General features: G+C 36.3%; 1 protein-coding gene across 2 annotated transcripts in view; it reads right to left on the bottom strand.

The window, feature by feature from the left end:
- Positions 1–17,755, bottom strand: part of FER (FER tyrosine kinase) — a 288,769-nt gene that overhangs the window by 49,169 nt on the left and 221,845 nt on the right. The window lies entirely within an intron of this gene.

Here is a 17,755-nt window from a genome sequence, read left to right as displayed (position 1 = left end):
TTGGTTACCTCCTGTACTTGGTAAGCACCCTGACCAGGAAAAGGACAAGACTCATACCAGTTCATTCATATGTGGGATATAAAACAAAAAGCAAACAAACAAAATAAACTTGTAGACACAGACATCAGTATGATGGTTACTATAGGGAAGTGGGTGGGGGGAGGATGAAGATAGTAAACGGGGGTCAAACATTTGTTGATAGATGGAGACTAGACTTTGGGTGGTGAGTACACAATGGAATATACAGATGACATAATATAAAATTGGTTACCTCCTGTACTTGGTAAGCACCCTGATCAGGAAAAGGACAAGACTCATACAAGTTCATTCATATGTGGGAAGTGGGTGGAGGGAGGATGAAGATAGTAAACGGGGGTCAAACATTTGGTGATAGATGGAGACTAGACTTTGGGTGGTGAGTACACAATGGAATATACAGATGACATAATATAAAATTTATAAGTTTAAACCTGAAATTTATATAATCTCATTAACCAATACTACCCCAATAAATTTAATTTAAAAATTTGGCCAATGGATCATGAAATGAACTGACCTTATGACTAATGGTGGGCTAAGTTGCCCAGTTTAAGATGCCTTTAATGTCATTTCGGAAAGCGTAAGTTTCTATACTATTTATTTGTATCTGTGTAGTTATCCAATATAATGAAAATGTGATTTTATTTCAGTATAGGTGAAATACTGTTCTACTTTAACCCATTCATTCCCATTTAAAGTTTTATATGGATCACTATTAAGAGCAACTAAAATAGTGCATTTTTAAATGTAATATGAATATGGTTTTTGTGTGCACAGAATAAAAATAGGCCTAAGTTGCTAGTAGCAAAAAACTAAGTGCTTTCATTGTCTACAGTAATATTTCACACTATATAAGGTAGCAGTTTTGCTTATTAGGCAGTAAAGGTATTTGCAATTTGAGCTCTTTGAAGGAGTCAGAGAAAAAAGCTTGGCCTTTATTTCTCATATGATTCAATAACATACTTTCCAGTCAGCTGGTAATAGATAGCAGTGTCCTCTCTTTAACTCAATTTTTTACTGCAATCCATCTAGCACTGTGTAGACCCTGTCAGCTAATTGGCTGCCTGTCTTCCTAACCTACGCTTACTTCAGCTATTGTAAAACTGAGTTTTCAATCAGTCCGTATACTATGGTCAATTCATCAAGATACTAAGTTTAAGAAGATGTCAGCAAAATGTGTGCTCCAATATCAACACATCATAACCAGAAGAAAACTCGGGGGGGGGGGGGATACTTTCATGACAAGGCATATAATTACTACAGCTTTTATACTAATTTAACCAGAAAATCTCTAAATCTTAATAGGGAAAAAGTGAAATAAGAACCATGTCTGGCATCTGAAAATAAAGTGAGTCAAACTATATTTCCTTGCTTGCTTGGTAATGTCCAATAGGAACAATTTTCCTATCCTTTAGCATTTCTTCTTTAAGTCGTGAAGAATGAGAAGCAAAGACAGGGGCCATGCCCCTTTATGGGTGCGGGGAGGGGGTGGGAATCTTCTGTAGGGTTGGCAGCAAGAGTCTGGGGGTGGGAAATGGAGATTCTGATGGACAGTGTTAAAGGAAAGACCTGAGGCTCATCTGTACCTGCCTGCTTCGTCTGACCACTAGGTGACTCCTGGGCACTCTGACGGGCGCAGTGTCAGGCATAGTGTCTGGGAAGGGCTGGAGCAACCTCTGCTGCACCCTCTTCTTAGGGAAGCCACGAGGAAAGCCCCGAAGCCCTTCAGGACTAGCTCTATGCTGGAGGCTTCCTTCTGCATCTCCCCCTTCCCTCACGGAGCCAGTAAGTGCCAACTGAACAGACCAGCCAATCAGTTTACAGAAGCCACGATATAAGTAAGACAATTTAAAAATATTTCCTCTCAAAGAAACTGAGACTTTGGAAAGTTAGTTACAGCTTTAAATTATACAGTCAAGTTGGACGGCCTGTATTACCTGCATGTTACATTACTATGAGGCTTCTTTGCTTCAATGCCAACGTTATCAAAATTACTGTTATAAACATAAAAATGCTGTAGATCACCTTAGTAATCATCACAGAGTTGAGAAGTTACTTCATTTATGCAAATGTGGGAAGTTAAAGCTTGGACTAGAGACACATATGTTTCTAATATTATCCAATATTAACAAAATACTGTTTTGACTTACTATGTATATAAATATGGACAGATTTTGCATTGGAGGGGGAGACAGATCTGAAGGTAGGTAGCTGGGATTGAAGCTCTGGAAACATGTGTATCTTCAATAAACCTCTGTTCTGTCACCTATAAAGTGGTGATAATTACATCCCTTGGCTACGATGAGGATCAAATGAGAATCTGTTTAGGAAAGTAATTGGTAAGCTATAACTAGCTAAATAAATGTAATTGCTATCATTATTCTAAAGATTGCCTTTCCAAAGAGTATAGCCTAGAGAACAACTGTGAGAAATGTTCCCAAATTATTGTGTATGTGATATGCATGTGCTACTCACACTTGGAGATAGTCCCAAAACATAGAACCAGAAAATGCCCAACTAGAAGTACTCTTTTTATGTATGTATTTTAACTTCTTTTCATCCTATGCTGGAAGTTATCCCCTATCCAAGCTTATATCATATAAGGTGACCCTGGGATGGCTCAGGCCACACAGAAGAAAGCAAGGTTATGTATAGGAGAGCTTTACAAAGAGTTTCCACTTGGAGGCTGCATGTCAGAACCCATCTTACAGTGGGAGAAATCACCACAAACAGCAAGCTGACAGCCAGAGTCCACGAGACAGTGAGACCAAGGGTAAGGAATCGGGCCAACGTACAAATAAATAGGAATAAGTCAAACTTGGAGTGAAGAGAACTGGATAATTTAGGAAAATAACTGATCATGTGCCTTTCTTGGTAGGGTGTATGGTGAGTCAGGAAGCCTATAAATTATTTCCCAAAATAAATCTCACCTCATTTGCCTTGCTCATAGCCCCTAAGCTTTCCATCTATAGCGATAATATCCAAACTCCTCTGCATGACAGTAGGTTGAACCATTTCAAATTAATGACGTGTAATCATTTTTGACTTAGAAAAATGGTAATTCTCTATGTCTGAACTCCTTTCCCTGGCTCCACCTGTTTCTAGCTGACTCTTCTCCCATTCTCGCCTCACAGCAAAGATTGTTAGGGTTATGGGGAGGATGTTGGGGGTGGGGGGATTTAGCAAAAAAGGGAAAGAAAGAGAGAACTCATGGACATGGACAACAGGGTGGTGATTCAGACTAAAAGTATGAATTTCGCTGGAAAGACTATAAGGCAGGCATTTGTTTGCTTCATTCACTAACACATCCCAAGCTCCTAGAATAGTGCCTAGCACAAAGCACTCAATAGACTAAATGAATGCCTTCCTGAGGTAGCCAGTTATTTGCCTATTTTTCTAGTTCTACCTCTTTCAGGAATTTCCTTAGCTTGTTGCATCTTTCCTATGGGGAAAGACTGAGAAGTCACAGTCCAAATTCCAAATGTGGCAGTGGACTTCATACCAGTTGCCTATTTTGGTTTCACTTTCAGGCTTTTGGTACATCTTTAAGTTTCTGAAGACATTGAACATTTGGTTTCCAATGTTGATTGATAGCATCATGTTTGGTTAATTCTTCAAAGAAAACTTAATAATAATGTTAAGGCTAATAATGATAGCAATTGATTATTGCATATTTACTATGGCTAAGTACTTCAGACACATTTTTCTCATGTAATTCTTGCAAGGACTTTATGAGATGGGTAATGAATAGATGAGGTTTAAAGATGCTGTGCAAGTAGCAAAACCAGGAGCTGAATGGGGTCTGACAGCAAAGCTGTTTTAATTTTCACTTGTGGTTATTATAATGGGCAATATGCATGATGCTAATAGGCTCAACTGAGAATAAAATTATTAGCTATGAGCACATCAGAAAACAAATACAGATTATTTCTTGCTCATAATAACAAATACCATAGTGGGTGTACCCACTGCATAGAGAAACGGGCTCCACATTTAGTGGATGATCTTTACCATTCTAGAATATTAACCTGGAGAGAAAGAGAACCTTTCTGAATTTGTAACATTATGAGCATAATAAAGTTAATAGACTACAACTAAGAAAAAATCAGTATTGTTGACAAACTCTCTCAAAATAAAGCAAATTCCCATGATAGATGAAATGGGACCGTAAGCATATGATGGCTGCTCAGTTACTACTACTGACAGACCAAAAGTACTAACTAGTGTTATTTGTAAGATCAATTATTAGTGAAAGATATCTCACAAACTTAGTAAATAACACATTACTAATCTCACTTCTTCTATTAGAAAAACACACAAAGTCATGGAGACTAAATAACATGTTATAAATAATTAATGGTTAACAATGAGATCAATGAAGAAATCAAAGGATAGTTTGAAACAAATGAAAATGCGACAAGAAAAACCCCAAACCTGTAGGACACAGTAAAAGCAGTTCTAAGAGGAAATTCATAGCATTACAGGCTTACCCCAAGAAACAAGAAAAATCTAAAATAAACAATCTAACTTTATACTTACAGAAACTAGAAAAAGAACAGCAAACAAAGCCTCAAGTGAATAGAAGGAAGACAATAATAAAGATCAGAGCGGAAATAAATAAAATAGAATCTAAAAAATGTAAAAGATCAATAAAACCAAGAGTTGGTTCTTTGAAAAGTCTGGTTGGTTCTTTAACCAGACTCATCACCCCAATTCTACCACCAATAGTTAGCTAATTGTTCCAATGTGATTTATTAAAATACTCCTTTTCCTACTGATTTAAAATACCCCTTTTACTATATTCTAAATCTTCGTCTGTACTTTATTTACTGACATAACTATTCTATATTCACCAATGTTTGAGCATATATTTAATGCCCACACATTGCTGTTTTAATTACTACAGCTTTATAAAATATTTTAATATATAAGTGGAGTTTTCTATGCCTCTTACAATATTTTCTTCATTACTGTGGCATATATATTTTTCCATATATACTTAGAATTATTTTATAAGTTCTCCAACCAAACTACATTTGGATTTTTTTGGAACATGTATATTAAATACATGTTCCAAATATTAAAATAAAAATTACCGCCCACTTTGATTTGCATAATATGTGAATTTATTATTTTAAGTACACTGTCACTCACATACTCTAGAACTCAATGGTTGAACTCAATCTATGAGTGTTGCTGACTATTTGTGTAGATTTCATAGTACTTAGAATGCCCCTCTGCAGTGCTACGTTAGAGGTTAAACACGTGATGAAGTACATGCTACAAAACAGCAAATACCAGAAAGATGACAAATGATCTGAACTGCATTTTTCCTGATTTTCATTAATTAACTTCTAAATACAAATAAGAAATCTCATCACATTTGTAATGAGGCTAAAGACAACAGTATCAACACACATTGATACTGAAAGTGCTTACTGTAAATGCACTATTTAGACTGACTTATTTTAAGCCCACAAAACTGACAATTCAAAGTAGACATAGTCCTAGCCGGTTTGGCTCAGTGGATAGAGTGTTGGTCTGTGGACTGAAGGGTCCCGAGCTTGTTCAGCTCAAGGGCACATACCTTGGTTGCAGGCTCCTCCCAGGCCCTGGTCAGGGCTCGTGTAGGAGGCAACCAACTGATGTGTTTCTCTCACATAGACATTTCTATCTTTCCCTCTCTATTCCACTCTCTCTAAAAATCAAGGAAAAAAATATTCTAGGGTGAGTATTAAAAAAATAAAGTCGTCATAGCTACTTATAATATGCCAAAATGCATGATTATATGTAAGAAAATGTACTTTTGATGATGGCTACTTAAAGAATATTACTTCATAATTAAGAAATAGTCATCTTCATTTCTCTCATGTAAAACATGTGTATCTCACAAAGGTATGACAAAGAATTGCATGATCAATACTTAGGCAAGGAACGAGAGGCTGAGGAAGTACGTGTTCTTGGTCCAGCCAAGAACAAACTTAACCTTCAAAACTGTGGCCCTGCAGCTGGCTGGGCCACTTTGATATTGCATGCATCAATTTAAATGCTAGATCAGAGGCTTATAAAATTTCTAATTTATAACTTTAAATAGAACTTGGAAAAGTTAAAACCAAACACGGATGAAGTGTTATAGGAAAAAAGGGAGATAACATGCCTGGTCTACATAAACTGTGTTATTTTTTCCTGCTGGCAATGACTCTATATAATAGCATAGTCTCATACAAGTTATAAGGTAATTAAAATTTATAGCAACAATGAATGCACAAACAACTTACTTGTTTTGTAGTCACCTAAAACTAGTGTATATTCAAACTAGATTAGAAAAACAACAACCATAGATTGGCATCATGCATGAATTATTTTAGTTACTGTACCTTTGGCATGTAGCATAGTTCCTTATACACAATAGGGACTTATTTATTCAACAAATGATGAATGACACTAATGTGATATCTGTTACTTTCTGTATATTATAGGTACAGGTCAAGTACTGAAACTGAGAGGAGAAAAAATTAGCAAGAACACAGATCAGAATTTTAATACCATTATGAAAGATAAGAATTATTATTAGAGAACATATGTGCTGACTTCTAGGGTCTACTTCTGAAAGAACTGCTGGTTCTAGATCCCTAGTGAAATCTAAAAATTAAGTTTCAGTATAACATGAAGGATATTTTCACTTTTTATGACTCCTAATATAGTTAAATAGAAATACCTTTCTTAAAATAGTAATCTTTAAGAATAAAAATTTAAGGAGTTGAAGAATGCTTTGTATGGACTAGCACTGATAATGTATTATTTTAGGTATGACAAACACAATACATACCTCTTCATTACATGCTCTAATGAAAAAAGTAGCACAGATAATCCTCAAAGGCAGATAATCTTAAGATAATTTTTATTTGGATTTTTGTGTTGCCATTCAACACAGATATGAGACAAAACCTTCTTTTTTCCTAAAAGTGACTATATTGAAAGGTAATCCATGATGAGATGGAAGTGCATATAATAAATGCCAGTAAGTATTTAAAACATTGCATAAAAATAACTCAGAACTTTCCAAAAGTAAGAATGCAGCAGTTATTAACAAGTGTATTGGAAATATGTGATTTTTTTAGGAAGGGTAAGATAGAGGTTATTTTAATCTATTCTGCTGGCTGTTGGCCCCTCTAATGACATTTCCAACTGAGCCTGGACACGTACTCCGCCCCACTCCACCCCCCGCGAAAACTTCACACAGCTAACTCCCCAGTTCTCACCCAAATGTAGAATCTTCAGAAATCTTCCCCATCTCCCTATTTAAGTAGATTTCCCTTTCCACTTCCAAACAATTTTTCTCATTACTGAATCCAGTTTGCTTCCATCATAGCCTTTATCACAACTAGCGAATAACTAATTATGTGTGGTTCTTTACCTTCTTATCTGCCACCTCTACCTGATTATAAGCCATAAAATTACAAATGCAACACCTTGGAACAAAATACACAACCTAGTCAGTATCTGCAAAATGAATGAAAGAAAGTAGAGAGGTTAGGTTTGAGGAGGCTTGTCTCTATTCACGGTTCACTATTCACTAGGTCTCTATTCGTAATTTCATAGCTATGAGAGATGATCTAGCAATAAATTCTTATTCATTAACCTGTCTCTTTACTGAAAATGATCCATTAATTTGACTTACAAAATTTTCCTGGTATCCTGCTTGGAGTTTGATGGGCACAGCCCTGAAATCAAGATCAAACTCTTTTTCCCAAGCACCTTCTGTGCGGTGGCTCCATAGATGATGGACAAGGTGGACAAGTGGAGGACAAAAGCAAAGGAGTGTTGCTCCTGTTGCTAGGCCTTCCAACAGGAGGCTACACAGCTTCGAGGCAGAGTGAGCTGACAGGCCTCTCCACCATGCCAGGTGCACATCAATCAGGCTCGGAGGGCTGGATGACTGATTTCAAGGGAGGGGAAGGGGCGTGCCCTTTGGCCTTAAGCAGCTGCCCTAGACTACACTGTGAATGCTAAAAGGTATTTTTCCTGTGTTTAAAGGTAACAACTGCAATTATTTCCAAGCACATAACTGCAGTTATCCATAGAGAATTCAATAAAGGTCAGGGAACCTCTCAGACTGAAGTATGGTTTCTGGAATGGAGCCAATTACTGGCTGCATCAGGAAAGGAAAAACAGCCAGTAGATCTGAGGCCCTGAGCGCTGAGAAATGAGTGAGCCCTCCCCAGACGGAGAAGTCTGAGCCCTCACTGGTTCATCCTTTCTGACAAGTCACAGGAACAAGGAGTCCTGCAGGAGTCAGGAGATGCCTAAGATGAATTTCCAATTTGGGAACAAGGATATTAGGATAAGGTGTGGATGCTGTTAGTCTGATTCCTATCTCTCAAGTAACAAAGTCTGCCATGAGGTGATTTATAAAATAAAACATGGGAATATCAGGTTTTTAGAAGCATATGAAGAGATAAAAATAATCCAGTTCTTGTCCACATTTTCTTAAAGCATTTCAGAAACAATACTACTAATAGTAATATTACCTTACATAATTTATGGAGTGATTAAAATATTCCAGGCATTGCACTAAGCACAACCTTCATCAGAATTCTCTAAGTATTATCATACTAATTTTACAGGCTGTGTTATGTATCAGTTTGAGGAGGGGGGAAGGATGGACTGAATTACATATTTTAAAAAGTTGACAGCAGTTGGAAATGATAGTGAACTTAAAATGCAGATGTTTTTACAATGTTTGAATATGATGTACCTCTAAGAAAAATTTAGTAAATTTATTTAAAATCAATTACATAAACTTATAAGATGTTTAAATTACAATCTATACAGTGACTATTACTTTATGGTTATATAATTATCCAAACAATGGTTCACAAATCATTTGAATCCACTATTTTATGTAAAGGGATCTAATATACATAAGAGAAAAATACAGGCAACAATTCTAAATATCTCCTAGGATGTTAGGATCTTGAAAACAGTAAGATGTTTGGAGACTTGCCCTACTAATTAGCGTCAACTTATGTCTTAGAACAGTGGTTCTCAACCTTCCTAATGCCACGACCCTTTAATACAGCTCCTCATGTTGTGGTGACCCCCAACCATAAGATTATTTTCATTGCTACTTCATAACTGTAATTTTGCTACTGTTATGAATCATAATGTAAATATCTGATATGCAGGGTGTATTTTCATTGTTACAAATTGAACATAATTAAAGCATAGTGACTAATCACAAAAACAATATGTAATTATATATGTGTTTTCCGATGGTCTTAGTGTCGCGACCCACAAGTTGAGAACCACTGTCTTAGAAGGATAACTCATATTTCTAATCTTACATATTCTTCCTATTACACGTTTTTCTTCCACAAGAGGTTAAATAATTGGCTCAGAGTTACAGCTGTGAGATTTCAGTTTAAGTCTGCTGTTCATCAGGGAAGGCAGCAAAGAAAACCACTAGCAAAAGTCTTTCTTCTAACAAAGGACAAAGCAAAGTCTAATTTACTCACAAGTGTTATGTTTCTAACACCAACTGATGCCTTTCTTAATACAGAGAAAGAGAGGAAGGACCATAAAATGATCATTAGGAATTTACAGAGGCATCTAATGAAAAACTTCTTCCATTTCACTAAGTTCACAAAGTATTCATATTCTTTCTGAACCACCAGTCTTAGCACAAGCCTCTGAATGGGAAATTACTGCTAATAATTTCTCTCTGCATTTTGTTTCTCAAAGCTTTCAAACTGATTATTATAATAGAGGTAAAGGAAACTGCCCAGCACCTAGTGTTCTGTTCCTTTGAAATGTTTCTGGTCACTGTCACTGCTAAGATAAGCCCGCAATAACCAGATACTGACTGAGATGTCCAGTAAACAGGTTAAAATGTTCTTTAGCTTACAAGAGACAGTGATGAAAATGTAAATTCACCTTCTTCTGCCTATCAGTCACTAATCTTAGAATTAAATTTAAATATTTACATATGCCACAAAATGATCACTCAGCTTTTAATTTGAAAAGCAAATCTGAATGCAATGTTATTAAGTGAAGAAAATAAGGAGAAACTAAAGTTGTTTTTCATGGGTATAGGAACTGTGACAGGTACACTAGGGTATATTAAGATAATATATACTTCACAAGGTTTATATAATACTTTGATTTTCTATTTTTTTCTTTCAACAAGATAGCTTATAGCTTTGATACTATACAATGAAAATAACAACATTACCTATTTGTATAATTCACCATTTATAAATTATTTTTATTAATGTCATCACATTATCAGTTATTACTACTTTATGCAAAGTCCCTTGCTAAGGTACTGAGAGGCAGAATTATCATCAAATTACACTGCAGAGGGAGAAGGTAATAATAATATACAGCTAATTATAATAAAAATTTGGGCATCTGAAAATCTTACTCCTCAGAACCTCATTTTACATAGTTTATCACCATTGAATATTTAAAATTCACAAGATTGTAGATGTATATTTTCTCCCACCTTAGCACACCACAATGCTCATATGATTAATGAATTGGATATTTCCTTGTTTGGCATGAAATTGTGGAATTGTAGCTATACAGGACTGAAAATACATATGAATCTTATGTTTAGTTAGTGATAGTAACTGCAGAATCTCATCCAATGATCTCATCCAATGCATAGAGTTCCTCATTTAGTGGATGACCTTTATTGTTCTAGAATGTTAATCTGGAGGGAAGAGAACCTTTCTGAATTTGTAACATTATGAGCACAATAAAATTAACACACTACAACTAAAGAAGAATCAGTATTGTCAACAAACTCTCAAAATAAGGCAAAATCTCCTATGATAAATGAAATGGAACCTTATAAGCTTGGACAGATTGTCTCACCACAGGTTCCTCCCCAAGAGCTCTGACATGTATATTGACAGAAAGTAACTAACGCTTTTATCATAAACCTAGAAATTCCATTCATCTTCTATTCTCTGACATTTTTTAAAAGCACGATCACATATAAATAAACTTTTCTGTTATTCACTTTAGTCTTCACTCTGAACTGCTGAGTAATTTTCAGTCATACAAGAAGAAGTAGAAAAATAACATTATGCTCAAAATGCCATTTATCTTCACTCAAACTATGTGTTTGTCTTAACTTAGAAAGAGTGACATCCAGAGGCAAAATGCAGTGTGAATGCTTTATGTGTGTGGAGACAGACTGCATCAGTAATAATCACCTTGAAATACAGTGGCAGCCCACCAAGGACATCAGCACAAGCAGAAAGTATCTGTCCATTTGTTCTTCAGAATAAAGCAAAATAGCAACATTTTAAATAAGTAATTTGATGCAGATTTGGTTTAATTGATCAGGTATGCTTTACAACTAAAAGGGCGATTCATTTAATAACATCTTATATAAGAAACACATTGTCAAATTATGCTAGCAAACAGAAATAAAGTAATCCATCGAACCTGTTATTTAGTTTTTGATATCTTCTGACAAGAGTATTCTCCTTAAAAAGGGAAAAGAGTAATAAATCCAAAGCAGTAAGAGTCGTCAAAGCTTTTACAAGGGTATAGCTAAAATAAATCTCTTATAGCTAGATGTAACTGATATCTAGAATCAATAATATTACCTTGTTTGTCAACATCTATCAGTAAAGAAAACTGGCAAAAATTGTCTCTCACAGGTTCCCATCTCTCTGGTGCAGGTTAAGCATTTTTGGACGTGTGGCGACCTCTTCAGGACACCAGTACCATTAGTCTGAGGTAGCCAAGGAATAACAGACATGGTAACTCACACGGGTCCTGACACTTGCTTATCCATCTGACCTGATGAAAGTAGTGCCTCCCCAACTGAAAGTGCTCTATTTGGCTTCTTTTGTAGATCATATGTCCCGTGTTACATTCTGGTTGCATGTGTGTTCTTTTACATGCAGAACCCTTTGGGAGGGAGTTTCTTATTTGTTTTAAAATTCTCAATCAGAAGTAATAGAGTATGCCTTGAACTTAGACCAACATAGCTAGAGAAAGGAAAGAGGAGGAGAGGAGGAAGAAAAGGAAGGAATTTACAGTGCATTTTGGTAAGGTATATTTTTATAATTTTGAAAGAGAAAGTATATAACTAAAATGTAAGAATAAAAATATCACAAACCACGAAGTCATTGGAAACTGAAAATTCTAACCCTGGCAAAAAACCCACAAAATCTATCTGGTAGATGTACATAAAGCTTACTTATACAGTTGTCTAAAACAACTTAGATTGCTTTCATAATTTTAGGTTAAATAACCTGAAAATAAGAAAACCACATTGGAAATTTCACAAAATTCCTAGATGTAGAGATAATTTGTTACTATGTCACTTCCTTTGCTATGCCCATCCACGTCCTTCTCCACTTACAACTACATAGGTGGGTTAATAAATGTGGTAGGTATTACTTAAAAAAAAATCTGCTTTCAATTTGGAACAGAGATAAATGGCTTTGATAAATTATTTTAATTCTATCTACTAAATAGTCTTTAATTTTACAACTCTTTTCCATTTCTACTATAGTTTAGGCTTTTGTAATATTTTGCCTAACTGGTCTCCCTGGTCTTAAGTGTTCAAAATTTTCATAAAAGAATGTTAGGAAAAATTTTAAGATCTTCATTAGCAATAACAAACATTTAGTAGCTATGTTAGGTCCTGAGACATTAAAATAAAATTACTTCATAATATCTCCTAATGATAAGGAGTTAAGAGTTAAAATAAACTCATTATTAACAACAGATATCTACTGGATCATTTTTTAAGGAGGAGGAATAATGGAAAGGAGAAAAGGGTACAGAAGAAAGGAAGGAAACAATGAAATAGCTAACAATGTAGTTGAGAAACAAGGCATTCGTTTTGGAAGATAATAAGATATTGAACAGAAAACACAATGGGAAATCAGAGACAGAAAGGCTGAACTGGGATGTATCCCTCTTTTAAATGTCTTTAGTTATTCTAGAGCATGAGTCAGTAAAACATGGCCTACAGGCCAAATCCAGTCTGTTGCCTGTTTTTGTAAATGAAGTTTTATTAGAACACAGTCACACCTTTTTGTTTACATATCTGCTATAGCTGCTTTTATCCTACAATGGCAGAGTTGAGTTGTATGGAGGCCGTATGACTTGGAAAACCTAAAATATTTACTATCTGGACCTACACAAAAACTTCTACAGCAAGGATTCACACATTTTTGTCTAATCCTTTTATTATCCTTGAAGTTCCAAGTTAAAATCCTGCACACATAATTACAGATATCTTTATATGCCATGAAATATTAATATCAATGTATGAAAAATGAGGCAGCTAGTACCATTTACAAAATATCACTTAAATAGCGTTCACTTCTAAACATTTGCAATGTTGCACAATTCAAAAGTGACAAATGAAAAACTGATAACTATTAGAAACCTTAAAAGAAATAAATTAGTGATGTTAAACTTAGTCCTGGTTATGGCACGTTCACCATTTGCATTCATGATCAGTTACAAAGGACATGGCTAATTGAATCTATCCTATGACAAGTCTGTGTACTTACAGTGAGGCTAATGCAGCGGGTAAGAAAATGAGCACCCATCACTGGCTATAAACATGGCCTATAGGCCATGTGTGCACATAGCTTTCACTTCTAAGAACATCTTTCAGTACTAACCTTCATGACCACATGCATTTAGAAAGTGTAAGGGCAATACTCTCTTAGAAAAGCCATTCTTATGCCTCTGATTATATATTTTTCTATTTTGATGTCTTATTTCATGTACTATTTCCTTTGCATTTTCTCTTGCATTTTAAGTAATTTAACATTAAATGATATTTTAAGTATATTATGCTCTTTAAAGAAACTTAGAGGAATTTACTTTTTCCCACCAAATATCATATCAAAAATAATCCTAATAAAAGAGAAACATGGTAATTAGCGTACGACCGCTACCCTTCCCATTGGCTAATCAGGGTGATATACAAATTAACTGCCAGCCAAGATGGCAGCCGGCAGCTGATGCAAACAGGGAGGCTTGCTTGCTTCAGTCAGCCCCTCACCCAGGATGGCCACACCCTCATGGGGTGAAGGTCCCCACTGTGGGCCTTGGCCAGCCTGGAAACAGCCCTCAGCTCCTCACCCAGGCTGGCCAGGCACCCCAGTGGGGACCTCTACCCTAAGGGTGTGTGACCAGATGCAAACAGCCATCAGCCCTTCATCCAGGCTGGCCAGGCACCCCAGTAGGGACCCCCACCCTGATCCAGGACACCGTTCAGGGCAAACCAGCTGGCCCCCACACGTGCACTAGGCCCAAGCCCGCCTCAACTTCCTGTCCTTGGATTCTGTGAGATCATTTAATTTTCTTATAATAAATCTCTGATTGCTTAAGTTCATATAAGCAGTTTCTATTCTTTGCAACAGAAATTAGGCCTCAGGAGGAAATGGTAACCCAACCATTTGTACTTGTTTAATGTAAAAGATCACTTTTGACATTATGAACCAGAAATGTACTTACTGTAATTAACTGAATACAAGTCAGAAATCATAGAGAACGAGGTATAGGCCAACTTTCCTCTATTATTTTTATGTAACATAAGACAAGGCTAGCCCAGCCAAATCATGAAATAGCTGTCACTACTCCTTGTTCCTTTTTCCCTTTCCTCTCACTCTCAAGGACTTCCACCTGCTTCCTCAAGGCTACCCTAAGTCCTAAACAATGTCTCACATATGCTGCATCTTTCCTACCAGTAACCATAAATCAATCCTTATCTGTCCTCTGACCCTTTACCCCAAATCTTTCTTTTTTGTTTCCTAAGAAGGCAGCCAGATCCTGTGGTACATTAACTCAAGCCAACATGTCAATTGATTCTAATATAAGAGAAGGCTTCCTTTCTCATTCCTGAAACATACATTTGACTTTAGGGGAAATTTTCTTAATTAAAATGAATGAAACTAGTGATGGGAAATTATAACACTGAATAAAGCAGCAGAACAAATGTTTTTTAGAAAGGTGTTCTTGGGATATCTTTTGTATGATAATCACCCTGCATATGCAAATACCAAGCTGCAAAAGAAAAAAAAATAGGCTGAGCTAGAGAAGGATTACGTATTTTTGACACATTTAAACTACTGAACAGTCTTCTCTGTATTTTTGCAAAAGTGATCTAGATGCTAAAAATAAAAGTACAGCTTAATATATTCAAAATTGTAATCAAATGTTGGAACAAGAAAATTAGTCATCAATGCTTAGTCAACCAACTGAGATGATCACATTTCTATGCTAATCCTGTGTTTTTAATTAACAGATAAAGCAGAAGGGGGTATCTAAACAATGGTGTTTTAAAAAATGAAAAAAATAAATTTTCAAGCTTTAATTAAGTGGAAAAGCAATAACAAAACTACTGCTGCACTTCAGCAACTGTTCATTAAGAAAACAAACAAAAAAAACCCTTGGCATATTTCTAAAATTACATGCCACAGGCCTCTGGATCCTCTTCTGTTTTACTCATGATTATAAAGAGTACAGATGTAGAATATAAGCTGAGCCATTATACTAAATACCATCTGGCCTGCTGCCCTGAATCTAGTTGGTCAGCAGACCAGTTCTTGTGGAAGGCAGTGGGATCCCAGTGTGGTGATTCAGAGTGGGCTCCAGGGAGAGGGCTGGCATTCACATACTAGAACTGCCTCTTTGAATATTTTCTTGAGTAAGATAACTCAACCTCCCTAACCATAAGTTTCCTCATGTGTTCAATAGGCCTAATAATAGTAACTACATTGTTTTGAGGATTCATTTATTCACCTTTGGATACCGGGCACTGTTTCTAGCTTTTAGAATCCAACAGTGAACAACACAGGTAAAACTCATTGCCCTCACAAAGCCTACATTCTCAGATATTGCATCTAAAGCACTCAATTAAGCCTGATACTAGTAAGTCATTAATACACGTCAGTTTGAATGAGATCGAGTAAAATGATGGCATTAGAACGAGTAGGAATGTATCAGGATGAAGTCAGCAGATCTAAGACGTAGCAGTGGCCCTGTCACTAATTGTCTAGGAGACCTTCACTTAATCTCTCGGTGTCTCAATTACTTAATCTGTACAGTGATCTTAAGGCTCCTTCTGCTGGATATATGGCAGGTCATGAGAGACAGAAAAGATGAGGGGTCAAAAATATTAAAGATAATATTTTCCTTTGCATATTTTGGCTTTATCTTACCATTGAATCAAGCTACATTAAACAGAAAAATGCTTTTTTCAGTACCTTCAAAGTTTAGGAAAAGCTCAGAAACTAGGTAATTAGTTGCAAATAAAAAAGAGAAAAAACCCTCAGGAGTCACTGTGAAAAAATGTAAATGACCAATATCAGACCAAATCTTTAACTTCATAAAATATAAAATCACAAAATACCAACTTAAGATAAAAACCGTATCTTTTATTTACCTTAAAAAGTATACATCTAACCCTTATCAAAAATCATTAGATGAAACAATCTCCTTCTAGAACATATTTAAGTAAAATGTAATATTGTTCCTTTTGGGGAAATCTCATTTTTCCTAAACTAGCTTTTCCAATGAAACTTAAAAATAAAATTGGTCCCATACCCACACCTTTTCACAAGTTATATATACACTAGAGGCCCAGTGCATGAATTTGTGCACCGGTGGGGTAGTGGCTCTGTGAGGTAGCTGGTGGGGTAGCTGGCCTGCACTCTTTCACAATCCAGGGCTCCTCGGGGGATTTCGGACTGCCAGTGTAGGCCCGATCCCTGGCTGGGACTGAGCCAAAACCGGCAGTCCCACATCGAGGGATGTAGAAGTGCGTGAAGCAGCAGGCAGCCAGGGAGAAGCCTGAGCCCATGCCGGGGAAGGCGCAGCGCGACTCCTGCTCATTCTCCTGCTCATCCCACCCCACTGGGCCTGCTGCAGAGGCCACTGGGTAGTGCTGCCAGAGGCAGGAGAGGCTCACGCCACCACAGCTGTGCTTGCCAGTTGCCCACAGGTTGACTGGTCACTTGGGGTTTTATATACATAGATTTCTCAGGGTTTTGCAAATTTTGCTCAAATTACTTTTCTTTTCCAGTTAAACACTGTAGCATTTTAGCTTTCTTAAAATTAGCCAGATGTATGGCTAGATATTCCTATAGTCAGCCAAATTATATGGTATATGTGACCCTTAGTGAGGACCCTGTGTACCTAGCTCAGCCACATGTCTTCTGCACTTCCCATTCCTATATTGAGCTTTTTGCAGTTCCATGATTAAGTCCCATTCTCTTGTGAAAAACAATGTAACTTAGCAAACAAGTTTCCTTCCGCTGAAATATTTTCCCCTTTTATTCAAGGACACTCCCATCTATCAAGTCTCACGCAAACAGTATTCTCTGCAAAACCTGTCCTGATGACTTTCACCATAGCCCCTTTCATGACAGGTCACATTAGACCCTTGTGATATCACTCCCTTGAGATTTTGTGTGTATTACCATTAAATTGATTATCTTTTAAAATTATTATTATTTTGTTACGTCCATCTGAAGGCAGGTACTGTGATTTTCATGTTGCTATCACCCAGGCCCAGAGTAGGCAAGTGCTTGTATGTGTTAAATGTAAGATAGAAATATCGTTCTCAATGTATAAGAAAAACACCCTTACTAAACATAAATTAAATTTGGTCTTATATATAATTTAATTTGGAGAATTGCTAAACCTTACTCCAAAACAACAA

The sequence above is a fragment of the Myotis davidii genome, unplaced genomic scaffold, assembly GCF_000327345.1.
Source record: "Myotis davidii unplaced genomic scaffold, ASM32734v1 scaffold812, whole genome shotgun sequence".
Classification (NCBI taxonomy): Eukaryota; Metazoa; Chordata; class Mammalia; order Chiroptera; family Vespertilionidae; genus Myotis; species Myotis davidii.
Note: the sequence above shows the minus strand (reverse complement) of the source record. Positions and strands in the feature narration are given on the sequence as shown.